General features: G+C 37.1%; 1 pseudogene; it reads left to right on the top strand.

The window, feature by feature from the left end:
• The first annotated feature begins 10,953 nt into the window (after positions 1-10,953).
• Positions 10,954-15,489, top strand: LOC142634479 (cysteine-rich receptor-like protein kinase 25; annotated as a pseudogene).
• The last annotated feature ends 3,342 nt before the right edge of the window (positions 15,490-18,831 follow it).

The raw sequence follows: 18,831 nt of genomic DNA on the forward strand, positions 1-18,831 counted from the left end.
CTTAGCTAGTTTGATATTGAGTACCTTCCCAGAATTTCCATCAAAGCCCAAGCGTTAGTAAATTTCATTGCCGAGTTCACCCCTAACGACGATGACAACTGCGAAGATGCTCCAGAACGATGGACGATCCAGACTGACGGATCATCAGCCCAAAAAAGGGGGGGAGTAGGGATCATTATAACAACTCCCGACGGAGAAAAACTCAAGTATAGGGTTCGACTTAAATTCCCAACCACCAATAACAAAGCCGAGTACGAAGGAATATTGACAGGGCTGAGACTAGGGAAGGCAATCGGAGCAAAAAACCTGGTCGTCCAAAGTGATTCGAAGCTAGTAATAGCACAAATCAAAGAGGAGTACGAAGCAAAGGAGGAAAGAATGCAAAAATACCTCAAGATAGCAAAGCATTTGGCCCTGGAATTTGACAAACTGTAGTTCGTGCAGATCCCAAGAGGCCAGAATATGGAAGCAGACGAGATTGCGAAGATAGCCTCGTCAGAAGATGAACCAGCATGCACGGAGCTGACCATGGAAATACAAGAACGCCCCAGCATCGAAGAAATCTCGATATTCACAATCCAGAGAGTAAACAGCTGGATGGCGCCAATCATATCCTTCCTCCAAGACAAGCACCAGGAAAATCAAGCAAAGAGCAACCAGATTCACCATTCTGAATGACCAACTATACAAAAGAGGTTATTCCCTACCATACTTGAAATGTGTCGACGAGGACGAAGCCAGGTACATCTTAGAAGAAATACACGAAGGCGTGTGCGGGAACCACGCTGGCCCCAGATCCCTGGCGAGCAAAGTCATCCGAACAGGTTATTTCTGGCCAACTGTCCAAACGGACGCAGTGCAACTCGTCAAAAATTGCGACAAGTGTCAGAGATTTGGGAACGTCCAACGACTCCCGGTGGAGAAGTTGACGACCATATCATCCCCGTGGCCATTTGCGTAATGGGGAATCGACATCGTCGGACCGCTACCCCCGGGAAAAGGACAGGTAAGATTCCTACTCGTCACAATTGATTACTTTACAAAGTGGGTCGAAGCCGAGGCAACGACATCCATCACCAAAGCACGAATCCGAAGCTTCTTGTGGAAAAGTATCATCTGCAGGTTCGGGATCCCACAGACAATTGTCACAGACAATGGGCGGCAATTTGATAACCAAGGTTTCAGAGATTTCTGCTCCGGCCTCGGCATCAAAAATCAGTTCTCATCCCCTGGGCATTCACAAGTAAACGGGCAGACAAAAGTAACGAATCGGACATTACTCCAGATAATCAAAACCAAGCTGGACGACGCGAAGGGTGCCTGGCCAAAGGAATTACCCAACGTGTTATGGGCCTACAGAACCACGGCAAGAACTTCGACGGGCAAAACCCCATTCAGGCTTACATATGGCACTGAAGCAGTAATCCCGGTCGAGGTGGGAGTAACCAGCATCAGACGAGAAGCATTCCACGACGAAAGCAATGACCAACAGTTACGAGTAAGCCTAGACTGCCTAGACGAGGTAAGAGACATAGCTTCGGAAAGGATGGCGCAATACTAGAAGAAAATGACCGAGTACTACAATAGAAGAGTGAGGCTCAGGCGACTCCACATTGGCGACCTAGTCCTACGGAAGGTGACTACAACAACTAGAAACTCCACCCAAGGAAAGCTCGGCCCCACATGGGAAGGACCATACCGAGTCACTCATTACTCCAGGCAAGGCAGTTATCACCTGGAAACCCTAGACGGGAAAGTGCTTCCTCGACCATGGAACATTGAGCATTTAAAGAAGTACCATCAAAAGGTGTAACGAGCTAATGTATTCACTTTCCTGAAATTAATAAAAGCATTGCCTACAGTCGTGCTAACAGACCAGTCCATATTACTAAGGAGGCACAAAGAATGTCTCCCAAAAATCTAAGTAATAAAATTCCGCACCGACGGATGTACATTACTGACGAGACACAAAGAATGTCTCCCAAAAATCTAAGTAATAAAATTCCGCATCGACGGATGTATATTACTGACGAGACACAAAGAACGTCTCCCAAAAATCTAAGTAATAAAATCCCGCATCGACGGATGTATATTACTGACGAGACACAAAGAATGTTTCTAAAAAATCTAAGTAATAAAATTCCGCACCGACGGATGTATATTACTGACGAGGCACAAAGAATGTCTCCCAAAAATCTAAGTAATAAAATTCCGCATCGACGGATGTATATTACTGACGAGACACAAAGAATGTCTCCAAAAAATCTCTGAGTAATGGGATCCTGCACCGACAGGTGTACATTACTGACGAGACACAAAGAATGTCTCCAAAAAATATCTAAGTAATGACGGATATGCATTACTGACGAGACAGAAAGATTATCTCTAAAAGTCTAAGTGAAAGAATTCCGCAATAACGGATGTATATTAAATGATTGCTCTAAGTGAAGGCAGCAAAACATGCAGTATCCTCAAAGTACGAATAAAATTTAAGATAACAAAACAAGTAGCTACGAGTAGTGAGCGATTACTTTGAAACAAAAGCAGTATTCTCAAAATATGAGTAAAATTGTTCTCAAATTAAAGCCCAAAATACAAAGGGCACATCCAAAAAAAAAAAAAAAAAAAAGAAAGAAAAAAACACACAAACCAGAATTATAACAAGTTTTCATTCGTCATCTCTTTCATCAGCAGGAGAAGCTTCAGCTGGGGCACTAGCATCAGGAACCGGTTGCTGCGCGGCCTCGTTAGCAGACATCTCTTTATCCACCTCCTCCATATCTAGCGTCTCCAAGTCTACTCCAGAGGGATGCTTGAGCAGGTATCTCCGTAGCAGCTCGAATCCCTTGAAGTACCAGCTAAAGAGGACAGAGTTGTACTCTTCAGTTTGCTGGAAGCCCTCTATGGCCCTCGCAGCAACTCCCTTCAGCCTCTCCCGAGCAGAAGCAAGTTGTTTGTCTTTCTCTAGAACCAACTGCCGCTTAGTTCTGAGATCGTCCTGAAGCTTCCTGGCCTCTTCCTTTGCAGCATTGGCCTCACCCATGGCAGTTATAAGCTCATTCTTCAGCTTTGAATTATCCATCTCCAAGACCGATATCTGCGATAAAGCAGACTCAACCTTGGCCTCCTGAGCTAAATACTCGGAGGAAAGATGAATACTCTCCCCCAACACCTATAGAACGCACAGGGAGGTCACATTCAAAAAAAAAAAGGAAGTGGACGGGCATATGAAGCAAAAATGACATAAGGGCATTACCTGGACTAGCTTGTGTAAATGACGATCCACGAGGTCTTTTGTTGATGAGCCTGAGAAGACCCTTAAGTCCTCTGCCGTCACAACCTCGCGAGTCCTGTCCACAGCTAGTTTCTCGTCGTCCCAGATTAATGACGAACGGGAATCAACCTTCTCCTTCCCCTTGTCTAAAGTCCACTGCTTCTTAGAAGCAAGAGTGGGGATCTCCTTGATAGAGGCAGCGGGAGAGGCAGACCTCGTCGTGTCAGTTCCGGAGGCAAGATGCGTGACAGAAGCCGCAGAAGTAACCGGAGGGCCCTTCCTGGTAATGCGCACCACCTTCTTCCCGAGGTGGAACAGAGGTTCGTCCTTTTTGGCTCTCATCTTGTCATACATGCCTTTGTTAAATTTGGTCGTCATCTCTGCAAGAAAGAAACATACATGTCAAAGAAACATACATGTAAAAGAAACATACATGAGAAAGAAATACACGGGGTGAAAATTACTCTTTTTGCCCTTAATCCTGAGGTTGCGCAAGACAAAAGCAGAAGGTTCTGGGCCGAGGCAATAAAAGGTGAGAGTGCGCAGATCTACCAGGTCATCCAAATCCTCAATCGTCCGCGCGTACTCGATCGCCTTCTCTACACGTTCCTTATACTTGCTCTTGAGCTTAGGACGCCTTTTTACTGCGCAAAACAATAAACAGAGACTTCAATAAAAAAAAATAAAAAGAAAAGAAATCAAGTTCAACGAAACTCGGGTGACAGGAATAAGTAATGACGCACCTAAGTTTGGGGTCCTCCATTGACGAGATAGCCTCGGGAGTTCACCCCAAACCCCTCTAGAAGGGGTTTCAAAATCGTCCCCCAACACAAAGAAGAATCGGGACTTCCAGTACCTGAAAGATGAGGGTAGATTTCGGACGATCCTGGTCCACTTTTCCCATGGGACTAGCTCATAGTACCCGAACTCTTTAGACTCCTTTAGACGGTACAAATAGGTGAGCTCATCCACCTTAAGCTCTCCACCATCCGTAGCGGCTAGCCATATTCCCATACAGCTGACCAGTATTCTCCAGGAGTTAGGCATAAGCTGCCCCGGAGCAATATCGTAACGATCTAACAACTCCATAAAAAAAGGATGGACAGGGAGCCTCAACCCGCAGATAAAGGAAGACTCATAAAAATAGACCTCCCCAGGGAAAGAATGACAAGCCCGATCCTCCTTGGTGGGCAAACGAACCCTAACCCGCTCCGGGAACTGAAATCTATCCCTAAATCGACCTAGAGTCTCGGAATCCAGCCCACATACCTCTCTAAGGGCGTGAAAAGCCCTGACCTCCTGGAAGGAAGAGACGGCGGTGTCTCCCCCCACTGGGTCGTCACTAGATGACAACCCGGTCTCGAGCTCACTAGTCCTCACCTCAGAAATCTCTACCCACTCCTTTAACAAATTCCCCAACCAATTGACGGACAGACGAAGCAATGGCAACAAATTGGCCACCACTACTCCCAAACCGTTACCCTCTGAGACAAAACCCTCAAGGCTTGGGGAAACTCCTACAAACCCTCCTAAACGCGCAAAAAGGAAAGAAACTGAAGGACAAATAGTCCAAACCTCAGAACTATCTATCATAGAAAGACCGAAGAAGCTTAAAAAAAAAAAAAAAAGAGGGGAAGAAGAAAAGAAAAGGAAAAAGAAAGGAAAGATCGAGAGGGGAAGGACATACCTCGAATAGAGAAGATAGAGAACCCTGCCTCGCACCAGCTTTGGAAAAATGGAGAATGTGCACTAGTTTACAGAGAAAATCGAAGAGATAGGAAAGAGCACAAACAGGGAATTTTAGAAGATGAGAAACAAAAAAGAAAGGGAAAATAGGGAGTTTTTAAATGAAGCACAGAAAAAAACCGCAAATCAGCGGGAAACCCAAGGGTCGCACAAAAGAAACAGTAACTGCACCCACCAGTAAGCGCCATGTGGCAACAACCAGAATGGCGTCGCCACTACACCTTTATTACAGCACGAAATCCTAAAAGTCGTCTGTGATTCAACCGATTCGCATTCTGTGGACGACTTATTCGAACGATTCGCATTCTGTGGACGGCGTGACATGCCACGTCGACCACATGATCCGGGGGCATCTGATGGGAACGACGAGAATGGCTCACAGACGGGTATAATGCTACAGACGACCCATACCCCCATGACGAGAAAAGTATTGCCACGTCACTGACAAGGGCACCAAAATGATTCAATGCCGGCAGTAATACCTCGAGCGGTTACAACGCCAGCTGGGTAGACCGTTGGAAACATATTAAAGAACCATTACTCGGTCAGGAGCACCATTAAGCCAGGAATTAATGCCACAACGGCTAGACACCAAAAAAAGGTATATAAAGGAGAGGCACCACCCACATAAAGGGGGAACAAAAAAAAACACAATTATATGAAAAACAAAGCAATTCCTTTATAAAAACTCTATTTTCTTTTGTGCTAACTTTGGCATCGGAGGTGTTGTGGCAGGCACCACACCGGTGACCGAGTAAAGAAGCTTCTGTCTTATTCACAGGTGTGATATAGTCATCACCTGGACGGACTACCACCGGCTGGTATTCATCTGGACGAACCTTCCTCAACTGACGACATTCTGCTTCATCAGGTTAATATATATTTCTAGGGGACACTTCCTAATGGACAGAAGATAGCTGTGAAAAGGCTAATAAAAAGCACTGGACAAGGTGCAGAACAATTTAAGAATGAGGTCGTAGTAGTAGCCCAACTTCAACATAGAAATTTAGCAAGGCTATTGGGATTTTGCTTGGAGGGAGATGAAAAGATACTCGTTTATGAATTTGTGCCGAACAAGAGTCTTGACTATATTGCCCACTTGAACATTTTTCTAATAGTGATATGTCAGTATGATAACTAAATAGTCGTTTCCAATCAAGATTCATTCTTATAATCTTTTGTTGCTAACAAGAAGTAATTGTTGAACTTGTAGACGATAGTTCTCACACTTAATAGCGGCTCTGTTACATTGCCATCACCTCAACAGCCAGCATTTTTTCTTAAAACAGACACATTCATGCCAAGAAAGGGCCTGGAGTCTGATCAATCTACAAGCAAGTCAATGCCATGGTCTGTTAATGAAGCGTCCATTACTGAACCACACCCTCGATAGTCATTTTTCCTACTTTAGTCGTCTTTGTTTTACGAAGTGAGAAAACTATATATTTCAATTGCATATTACATTTGCTTTTGAAATTGAAACTCAAATATGTTAAAAGCGTTCTTAGTCGTGCAGTTTGAAGATTAGTCCTAGCCCTTTCTATGTTTTGTGTATATTATTATATTTAAGCTCTGAACATGAATAAATGGGGTTGGCGGTGGGCCTCCATGATTTAAGATTCTTTTTTTTTCGGGTTCTCACCTATCTATAGTAATAAATTAAAGTAAAAGTTCAAATTAACAAAATTCATTGTATCTGAATATAAATAAATAAACTTCAAAAACTATGTGAATATTTCAATAGACTACCTCTGTCACAATAAATAACAAAACCCACCTACAAAGGAAATAAGTCAATAACTAATTAGTTTGAGTGAACCTAGCATATACAACATAATCAAAGCATGTACAGGAATCACAGATTACAGGAAACGATTAAACTTCATTACTTTACCACAAAGTGCTACTCTTTCTAGCCTACATTATCAACTGAACTATAGCCGAACGTCTTTCCTATATCAACCTAATATGTCACGCAACTGAAGTCCCCAAGCATTACTTCGCACACACATAGAACACCTACTGTAACAATTTTTAGTAATTATTGTACTATTGTAACATGATAGTTAAACTAAAATGATATAAAATAAATTCAAAAATTATATAAAATATTACAATTATGACATAAAAATTTGGTCATAAATTACTTTATAGTGACGATAAAGTCCCTCGCAATTAATAGAATAGTGAGAAAGTCTCTCGCAATTAATAGAATAGCGACGAAGTCTCCATCATTCTTAACTAATTGCGAGGGGGTTAAAAACCTTTGCAAATAAATTTTAGTGACGTCATTATTTGTTTCGTCGTTAATTTGAAATTTGCAAATAACTAATTGCGAGAGTATAAATGTCCTCATAAATAGTTTTTGACGACGACTGCTTCCCCTCGCTAAAAATTAGTTGCGAGGGGTTAAAAACCCTCACAAATAAATTTTAGCGATGCCTAATTGCAAGGGTATAAAGGTCCGCACAAATATTTATTAACGACGACTGCTTTCTCTCGCTAAAAATAAGTTGCGAGGGGTTAAAAGCCTTCACAAATAAATTTTAGTGATGCCATTATTTGTCACTAAAAAGTATGTCATCGATTTGAAATTTGCAAATAACTAATTGCGAGGGTATAAAGGTCCTCACAAATAGTTGTTAACGACGACTATTTCTTCTCGCTAAAAATAAGTCGACTTTTCTCGTCGTTTGGTAATATATTTGTAAGAGCGAATTTGTTCAATAGCGACGGTGGATTGTCCTCGTAAATTATTTATTTGCAAAGGTATGGTCACAAAATCTCTTTTAGCAACAAGAGCAAATACGACGGCCTTTGAGGGCCATATGCCCTCGCTAATAACCATTTGCGATGATATTTGAATTTTTGCGAAGGCATATGGCCCTCGCTAGTAGACTCTTTTTTTGTAGTGTGACCATAGAGCATTACAAGCACAAGCCACCTACTGACCTACCCAATTTATGGAAGCGTACACTTCCGAGAGAGATCTCACAATCTATTGTTGTGTAGAACCTTCCTCAACCCATGGCAGACCTCCGCCATGAATTCATGTAATAGTATATAGTACAGGTTAAGTATATGTAGAGTAGTAGAAGCTAGAAAAAGAAAAGTACACAAGGGATTAACCCTAGTTAAGTCTACAATCCATTTTTAGCGGCTACATTTTTACTAGAATGAACCGTATATATGTGACAAAGAAAACTAAGCTGGGTATATATACGGACTAGATTAACCCTAGTTAAGTCTACAATCCATGAAGGGTCAAATTGGATGGAGAACGAACCGTGCTAGGGTGGAATGAATAAGTGTTTGCTCAAATTTGTGTATGCTGACCGAAAATGATTGACAAATGGGCTAATTTGAGTGACTTAGGAGCCTCATATGGAAAAATAAACACCAAAATCAGAATCTAGTAGAAAAACAAACTCAGCATAAAGTAGGATATGCTTGGTTGCAGAAAGCCACCTTGCTTAAAGGCAGAGTCATTTGATCAACTTGGTTGAAAATCAACTATTCAAGTTCAGTATAGGGGTATGGTCCGGTTCACGCTATTGATTAAGCCAAAGATGAACGAAATTGTAAAATATCAATTTAATATGATATTAAAATTTTCAATCAACATAAAAAGTTGAACAAAAATAAATAAAAATATATCATTCTGAATCTAGGTTTTAGATTATTGATCATAAGACATAAGCTCAAGGAAAATATTGAATTAATATTTACTAAAGAAAAATATTGATAAAAATTTTTAAAAAAATAATTATCTCATAATATGAGAGTGAATATTATAAATCTAAACATCTAATTTTAATGTTGAAATGCACCCCTCCTTCCAAAGTTTGAAGTGAAGTTCTCATGACAACTATAGTGCTTCAATTATTGTATATCACTAGCCGCGAACCTGCGCGTTGCGCATGATAATTATTTTATGGTGATTTTGTTAAATTTTTTATACGATTTAAACTAATTTAATAAAGAGTAATTTATTTGTAATTATATTTTTATTTATTATAAGAATAATCATAAATGTAATATAGGAACAATCATAAATCATAAATTAAATAATTTTTGTCTTACTAAAATGAAAAAAATACAATTTTTCTCAGAAATTCAAAAGGCAAGGTAACGAAAATATTTATTTTTTAATATGAGTTATTTATAACATTTTGTGAATCACTAAAAAGAATATAAAATTTGGAAATTATTCTTTTAGTTTTAAACAAACTTTCTCAAACTCATTTTTTCTGCCTTCAATCCAAAACATTGAAAAAAGTAACTAAAAAAATTAATAAAACTTAACTATGATTAATTGGACCAATTAGGAAAATAGTATATTGTTTATAATCTACTAAGGTTATTTTCTTCGCAGAAATTGTAATTTCGTCCACCCAAAACATATTATCAAATAAACAATTATTAGTAAAATATAAGAATTAAATTTCTATATATGCATTGTTATAAAATAATAATAATTAAAGTAAAATTGCGAAAGATAAAATTTGTTTCTCATCCAATAATTTTTGCTTAGCCAGCCTTTGCTTTTCTCTAAATAAATGGCATTATAGAGTACTTCTAATACAATTATTAAGAGTACTTTTTCCACCACGAATGATTAAAAAATAAACAAAAATGATTAAAGTCTCATAGTTTAACATCTAAATTGAGCACTATAAAAATCATGCTATCAAATTACAATAACTACCAAATTAAATTATCTAAATCATGCTATGTAATAGACTAATATTATATTTTTATATGCTATATTTAATCCTTTATAATGCAATAGGATAACATTTAACAATCAAAGAGAGAGAAAAAAAAAACACAACAATTAAAAAAAAACAAAAACAAAACTGAATCGCATTAACCTAAAGTAAATCAAAGAATATAAAAAATTATCAACCTAAAGTGAAGATGTAAGAAAAATAAAAAATAAAAAATTCACCCAAAAATTGTGTGTGTGTGTGCGTGAGAGAGAGAGAGAGAGAGAGAGAGAGAGAGAAGATGTAAGAAAAATAAAAAATAAAAATCCACCCAAAAATTGTGTGTGTAGAGAGAGAGAGAGAACATTTTTTTGTAAGGAAAAACTATGCATAAAATGAAAGAGATAGTGACAAATTTATAGTAAGAGGGTGTGAATAAGAAAAGAAAAAAATAGAGGAAGATGAAGGGAAAGATGAAAAATGATATTAATGTAGAGAGTAGTGGGGAGATGAGAAGGTAAGGGAAGGAGAAAGGTTGGAGAAGTAGTGGGAAGATAAAAAGGCAAAGGAGAGAGAAATGTTGGAGAAATGTAAATATAAAATTAAAAAAATTAAAAAAAAATGGAAAAAAAAAAAATAATAACGTAAGAATTGACGTGGCTTAACGTGAATGGTAAGCTTTAACTTTTAGTAATATATAGACATAGATTTGTATACAATAATACTTTTTCTTTATAAACATGAACATTGTAAAAACAGTAAACTCTACATAAGAAATTGTGCACGTATTGTATAGGGGTGTACACTACCGATTATATGAGAACAATTATTATATTAAAAGAGAAAGTTTAATATCACAATCTTTTGTGAAATGGAGGACCTACTCTCACAAAAAAGGAACAGTATCTTGTTCGCTTGGTCTTATACGGCATCTCTCTCTTGTCATTTTTTCACATTGACATTTGGGTGCTACAGCATATGAAAATTTATCCGCCAAAAAGACTGAACTTTGAAGCATTAAAGTTGACTGGGAGACTTGGTTGACTTGCGACCTACTGACAGACCCCTAACCCAATACCAAATATTTGCATCTTCAACAATCACCACCCATGTGTCTTCACGTTCACATATAAATCACATCCATACTCACTAAACAACGTTCATAAAATACTATTGAACATCTTGCATAGTTGCAGAGAGCAAGAGATTGATTTATTCATCTAAATGACTTTCTTCAATCCCTTCTCTCTTCCCATCGTTTTTCTTTCCATACTTAGCTTCCTCAACCTGACGACTCCCGCACCTGGCGCAAACTACCTCTACCACTTCTGTGCAAACACCACATTCAGCGCCAATAGTCTCTACAAATCAAGTCTCATCTCTCTCCTCTCTTCACTCTCTTCCAACGCCACACACAACCTCGAATTCTACGACACCACAACTGGCCAAAACACCTCCAACCCTCTCTATGGCTTCTTCCTCTGCCGCGGCGACGTCAAGTCGGACATCTGCCGAGGATGCGTGGCCGATGCAACCAAAGATCTTGCCGAAAAGTGCTCCACAGAAAAGGTTGCTGTGATTTGGTACGACGAGTGCATGATACGTTACTCAAATGAGTCTATTTTCTCTACTGCGGTCATAAGTCCTGCAGTGTACTTGTGGAACGAGCATAATATTACTAACCAGGACCAGTTCAATAAGCTACTGAACACCGCGATGATTAGCTTGGCAAGTCAGGCCTCCATCGGTGCTAAGAAGTTTGGGACCAGCAAAGTGAATATCTCTGCTTTTCAAACGCTGTATAGCCTTATACAGTGCACACCGGACCTGTCCAGCACTGATTGTAACTTCTGTCTTCAAACAGCAATAAACCGTCTTCCAATATGTTGTGGTGGAAAACAAGGGGGAAGAGTATTGTTTCCTAGTTGCAATATTATATCCGAATTGTATCCTTTTTACAATACACCTAGGCTTCAACCTCCACCACCTCCAACTTCCGTAGGTGGACAAGAAGGTAAGCACCCAATAACCCATTGGACTGCCTTTCATTTTTAAGTCTTAATTAATTAATTCATATTTAGTGATGGTAGGTCCACATTTTTTTATGGTAAGTCAACATTCACAGCATGCTTGTTGAATATGTTATTCTCTGTCGGTATGATTTTGTTTTGAATTAAAAAAATAGGTACAATGTAATAGTCATATGGACGTTTATGGAAACGAAGAAATGTTAAGCGCATAAGTTGGTTGTTTTTTTTTTTACCTTCAAGTTACATTACTTTTATGTGCTTATGTGATTTTTTGTGGTTATTGGTCTTTGGACCAAATAACAACTCCTCTGTTCCGTAGTGCATAACTGGATTTTACCTTCGAAAATATGTAAGTGTGTGTGCCCACTTGAACTTGAGGCGGAAAAAACTACTTGTGAGAAACTGTGACTAATCTTAAATGGTTAATCAAATGGAATGGTGAAATCATTTTGTTAGGATCGTATATTGTATGTGTTGGCATATCTGAGTCAAAAGTTACTATTAATGTAATTGTGTCTTAGTTAAGATTGTTCATTAAGTTTTCGAGTGGTATCAATTGAAGATACGATCAAAACAAGCTCAAGAATTGCTTATACCAGTGCCACAACTGCTATCTCAACAAAAGTCCAGATAGTAGCCAGTCTATCGAAGTCACTTAAACATCGACAGTAAGCTCGATAGCAACAGATCAAACAAGATTTGTTTATGCAAAATTTAATATTTTGTTTAGATGACGTGGTGACCTTGGGATTCGTGCACTAGGGTCATAGGACGACTTAAATACTATTTATAAGGGTTCTGACAACCTCGTATGCCATAGGGTTTTGTGTTAAGCAACTTTCGGTTTCATCTATTAAAGCGTGTTGTTGTAAAGAACTTTGCTTCAACCAAAAGTTGTTGTAGAGAGTCAGATACATTGATAGGACATCTGTCCAACCGTTATTTAGGTTGATTGGTGATTTGTGCTAACCAGAGAAGTCCACTATCAATCTTGGTACATCCAGATTGGAGCTAAACTAGTGTGTGTTGGTTTTCTAGTGGTAGGTATTTGGGATTTGGTAATCTCTGTACTTGTAATCTGTATTATTGTTTAGTGGATTATTTAGGAGTGGTCCCTTACATAATCACTTGGTGGGGCTTTGTCTGCATGGATTTTTCCTATCTTAACTATGTCATTTTGTAAATTTATTTTTTGTTGCACTTAGTTTATACAATATGATTATACCTTCCACTTTGTAACAGTATATTGCTTAAAATTTATCTAATTAATCAACTTTGCTTATTTGATAATTCACACATTTAATGGATTGAACTCATGACAATTGTTCTAATGCTATGATAAATTACCATATGCCTCAAAATTTCACTATATCGTTTTGTCAATTTATTTTCTGCTATTCTTATTTTACGTGATATGCTTGTGCCTTCCACTTTGTAACGGAATCTTGCATGAAATTAATCTAGTTAATCAACTTTGGTTATTTGATAATTCACACATTTAATGGAACTCATGACAGTTGCTCTCATGCTATGATAAACTACCATATTCCTCAAAAGTTCATTATTCAATGGTTCGAACCCATTACAGTTGCTCCAATACTGTGATAAACTACTAAATGCTTCAAAAGTTTAACTTAATAGAAAATGGTTAACCTGTCACTGATCCATATGGTAACGTACAATGGATTTCGGTTATAACATGGTAATCATATGATGATATTTATGAAGGAAAAAGCAAAATGTCAACAGCAATGATAGTCGCCATAGTTGCTCCAATTTCTGTCTCCGTGGTTCTATTCATTTTGGGCTGCTGTTTCCTAACAAGGAGAGGAAAGAAGCAGAACAATATTGTAGAAGAAGAAAGTGGTAAAGAATAAGTAAATGGATAAATCGAACATTCTTTTATGTCCTGATGCCGGTAAACAAGGCTCTAATTTGTAGTGTAATATCTTACTTCTATTGTTTGCATTTGTAGCAGCATATGATATTACAACTGTAGAGTCCTTGCAATTTGATTTTGTTACAATCGAAAGTGCCACAAACAAATTCTCAGAGGATAACAAGCTTGGTGAAGGTGGGTTTGGTCAAGTTTACAAGGTATGAAATTAGAATGCCCCACTTAATTATTGTTATTACATTTTTATTTCTTTTTAGGAAAACACTAGTTAGGAATAAAAAAATTAAATGCACACAAATATGAGAAATTTTAAGATCACAAGCTTTTGAGGCTTGAATTTATAAATTATAAAATGTAAATTGTTTTAAGTACTGGTTAACGTATATTTTCAGGGAACATTTCCTAATAGACAAGAAATAGCCGTGAAGAGGCTATCAAAGAGTTCTGGCCAAGGTACAGAACAATTTAAGAATGAGGTTCTAGTGGTTGCCCAGCTTTAACATAGAAATTTAGCAAGGCTATTGGGATTTTGCATGGAAAGGGAAGAAAAGATACTCGTTTATGAATTTGTGCCCAACAAGAGTCTTGACTATATTCTATATGGTTTGTCCACTTGAACAAATATTTACGAGTGTTATGTCATCATGATAATACAAATCATTTCTTATTAGCATTCACTTGTATAATCTTTTGTTTCTAACATGAAGTAATTGTTGATGAACTTGTAGACCCTCAAAAGCAGGGATTATTGGATTGGTCAAGACGTTACAAGATAATAGGTGGGATTGCTCAAGGAATTCAATATCTTCACCAAGATTCTCAACTTCAAATTATACATCGTGATCTCAAAGCTAGCAATATATTATTAGATGCAAATCTGAATCCAAAAATTTCAGATTTTGGCATGGCAAGGATATTTGGAGTTGATCAAACTCAAGGAAACACAAGTAGAATAGTGGGGACATAGTAAGTTTTGATTTTTTTTTTTTTATGCTTTTTTTTATCAAAATTGATGAATGAATTCAAGTTCATCCCAACTTCTTTATCACTGAAATCAAGCACATAGGTAGCCAATATGCGGTTTTAGCAATGTGATTGGAAATGCTTGTTGTATGACATCATTTTTTAAACCAGTCTAGAGTCAACCATGGCCTATGAACTCAACATTGTTATGAGAAATGTAGTTAGAGACTTCTTATTAACATCATTATGTTATTGGTGATTGCTTGTAGTGGTTATATGTCTCCAGAGTATGCAATGCATGGAGAATTCTCTGTGAAGTCAGATGTGTATAGCTTTGGTGTCCTGGTCCTAGAGATAATTAGTGGCAAGAAGAATAGTAATTTCTTTGAATCAAAAGGTGCTGAGGACCTATTAAGCTATGTAAGTGTGAAATAGATTTTGTAATTTTTCCTAGTTAAATGTCTATATCTTCTACTACTCCAAGTGCATAGAAGAGAACTTTAATTTGTGACATTCTGAACACTACTTGATAAATTGATGCAGGCTTGGATGAATTGGAGGGATGGTAGACCCTTGGAATTGTTGGATCCAATTTTGGGAGATTCCTTTTCAAGAGAGGAAGTCATGAGATGCATTCATATTGGTTTATTATGTGTTCAGGAAGATCCAGCTGAAAGACCCACCATGGAGACCATAGTTCTCATACTTAATAGCAGCTCTATTACATTGCCATCACCTCAACAGCCAGCATTTTTTGTTAAAAAAGAGACCGAAAAGCCAAGAAAGGGCCTAGAATCCGATAAATCTACAAGCAAGTCAATTCCATGGCCTGTTAATGAAGCATCCATTACTGAACTGCACCCTCGATAATTATATTCCCTACTTAAAGGTCCTGTTTGAGATCTATTTATTTTGCTGAAATTGAAAATTTTTTGCTGAAAATACTGTAAATAAAAGTAAAAGTTAGTTGAAATAGTACAGTGAAACTCATAAATAGTACCAAAAGGTGCAGTGGGACCCATAAATAGTACCAAAAGGTGCAGTGAAACCCATGAATAGTAACAAAAATAAGCTGAATAGTAAAATAAGTTGGCAAAAATAATCTTTACCAAACAGACACTAAGTCTCTATCTACCAACTATGAAAGCAAGTTGCACACTATTAAATGATATCCTTATAAGATTTTAATTTTAATTTTTAATTTTTTTTAAGTGGGTAAAAATTAAAAATTAAAAAAGATACATATTAATATTAAACTTAGCTAGAAACAACTCACTTATGTATATGTGTGTATCTTATTGTGTCATACTTAGAGTATGTTTGAATACCGTTTATTTTGCTAAAAACTAAAAACACTGTAGCAAAATAATTTTTAAATGTGTGAATAGTGCTGTGGAACCTATTTTTAATGAAAATTTTGTTAAAAAATAGGTTTGTGGGTCCCATGAACAATGCACGGGACCCACTGGAAAAGCAAAAAAATCCAGTGCACGTTCTCAAAAAAAAAAAAAAAAACAAAATTAACAAAATGAAAAACGCTAAAATGCAAATGCTAAGTCTGTTTCAGCTGTACTCAAACGGGTACTTAATTGTACCCTTGTTAATTCAGGGGATTAGTGACAATTACCAATTACCAACATAATCAAAGCATGTACATCAAACACACAAGAAAGAACTATACTTCATTACTTTTCAAGGTGCAACTCTTTCTAGCCTACATTGTCAACTGATATTTGCCAATTTCTAAATTCTTACACACGGAGTACGCTATTATTCTCACACATACTATCTGTTTTCTGTTCTAACTTGCTATTGACACCCCCAACAGCCTTAGGGAAAAACGTTGGAGATAAAAATTTAATGCGTAATAACTTAGTAAATGCCTCTTAACTTGCTGCTCTCTCATTTGGGATATGTATGTAGAAAACTGCTGCCAGCTGTCCTAAAGCCAGATTGCACTACTAGATCAACAAGGCCATTTCCGCTGCGTATGGTAACTGCTTGACCGTGTTGTTGCTACCTATTCGATACATGTGGACAGAATGTGCAAATGTTCTTGCCCACTACAGGCTAACACCCAACCCTTGGTCCATGCACCATCACAAATCTGGCCACGTAGCACATAACTTTGTCATCACCTAATGAAACCTTCCATGCCTTGTCAATAGCCTGACATAGCCGAACAACACCTTTCCTATATAAACCTAATATGTCACGCAACTCAAATGACCATGCTTGATCTATCTTGCTCACGCACAGAACAATGCTCATAAGCTTGCCCACAACAAAGCCCATGCAAGGATTCTAGTCTAATGACAGAGCCATGATTTCAGTTTAGGAAGGCAGGATTAAAAACAAAACTAATCTAAATAAATTGTACACTAATATAAATTTGAAAAAAAAAATCTAATATAATGTAAAGTGCAATATTTTGTCAATATTAAAGTGTTAAGAGTATAGAAATATACCTACAAAATAGTATATAAGTTCACATTCCTTGATTGCTTTCGAAAAATATGGAATTCAATAGTTTTTTCTCACTAAAACAAACTTGAGTTTTTTCCACATATTTTTATCCGTAGTCACTTAAAAATGTTAATAAAAACCTTAAATAGCTATAGTTATACACAACTGTTGAGTAAAGTAAAGAAATTCACATATTTATTTCCACAATTGGTATAACGGTTGAAACATATGTTAAAAAAAAAAAAAAATCCACAGTTGGCATAACTGTTAAAATAGGTGTTAAAAAAAAAATAAATAGGGAAAGTTATATCAATAGTTGGATAAATGTGAAAAAAAAATTTAAATATTTTATCAGCGGTTATAAAATGTTGAAAAAAAAAAACACGAAACTTATATAAATTCTAGAGTTTTCTTTACGATTAAGGGGCTGTTTGGCAGTATAGTTTTAACACATTTTAACATATTTTAAACAACATTACACACTTTTTTAACATACTTTTTCATCCACACATATATCAAAAACACTCAAACAACATAATTCAAACTACTCTCCCAAACACCCCTTAATTTTTTATCTCTCTCTCTCTCTCTCTCTCTCTCTATGTGTATATATATCGATCTCTCTCTATCGCTCTCTCTCATAGCTCTTTGCAATCATGGTTATTAATCAATTTCAAAACCTTTCTATTTTTCTATTATTTTCTAGGCAACCAAACAGAGTTCTTGACTAGGTATTTTTTTTTTCCTGTTTTTTACAGTTTTCGTTTTGATTTCCTCACCAAGATCATCGCCATCAAATTGATTTCACCAAGCTAGTACTATTACATTCAAATATTCACACTTTTCCCTATCCAAACCCTTTTATTAGGGGTTTTTTTTTTTTTTTTTTTTTTCTATTTCTCTCAATTTCATAGTTTTAAAAACTTATTTCTGATCAATTTGTTTTTGCTTGGACTCGAATTTTACCCATACTCTGTTATTCGCTTTGAGTATTTTGAACTTTTGTGGTTTTTGTTCTTGAATTTGAAATGCTATGTCAAAATTGAATTTGTGGCTTTGTGTATTGCGTGCTTTCAATGTGATTGCAACAAAAATCCACCTGTGTAAGATCATTGAATATAGGAAAAAATAATTACAAAACACGAATTGAAATATATTTTAAGTACTGCCCAGCAGAATATGCAGCTATCTTTCCTCCCAAGGGGAAGGGAAGGTTTCAAAAAAAATAAAATAAAATAAATATATGATAAGAAGCTAAGCATGCACACAGAGATTGCAACTGAATACATACAATGGTTTCCTCCTCCCATGGTGCCATTTTTCCCATATTAAACCTGCAATTGTTCGGCCTTTACCCATCCAAATCAATTGCGGAACCAGATCCTCAAGAAATGAGACGGATCAAGGTAAAAAAACATTTTCCGATGAAATTTTCAGAGGAAACAAACAGATTCAAAACACCAATCCACCACATAGATCAACACCAAAAAAAAAATCGAAAAAATGAAAAATCCAGATCTAACCGAATTCTGAAAATCAAAACCAAAAAAATCAGAAAAATTTAGAGAGAGAGAGAGAGAGAGAGAGAGGACCTAAGGGAAGGTGGCGCTCTAGGCCCAGACGCTACCGTCATAGCTGATGATGGCCGCGGCGATGAGATGCTGACCGTCGATGTAGCACATCAGATGAGCATCAACGTAGGTTTGCCACGACATCTTTTCAATTTGAAAATTTTTAAATAATACT

The sequence above is a fragment of the Castanea sativa genome, chromosome 5 (assembly GCF_040712315.1).
Source record: "Castanea sativa cultivar Marrone di Chiusa Pesio chromosome 5, ASM4071231v1".
Classification (NCBI taxonomy): Eukaryota; Viridiplantae; Streptophyta; class Magnoliopsida; order Fagales; family Fagaceae; genus Castanea; species Castanea sativa.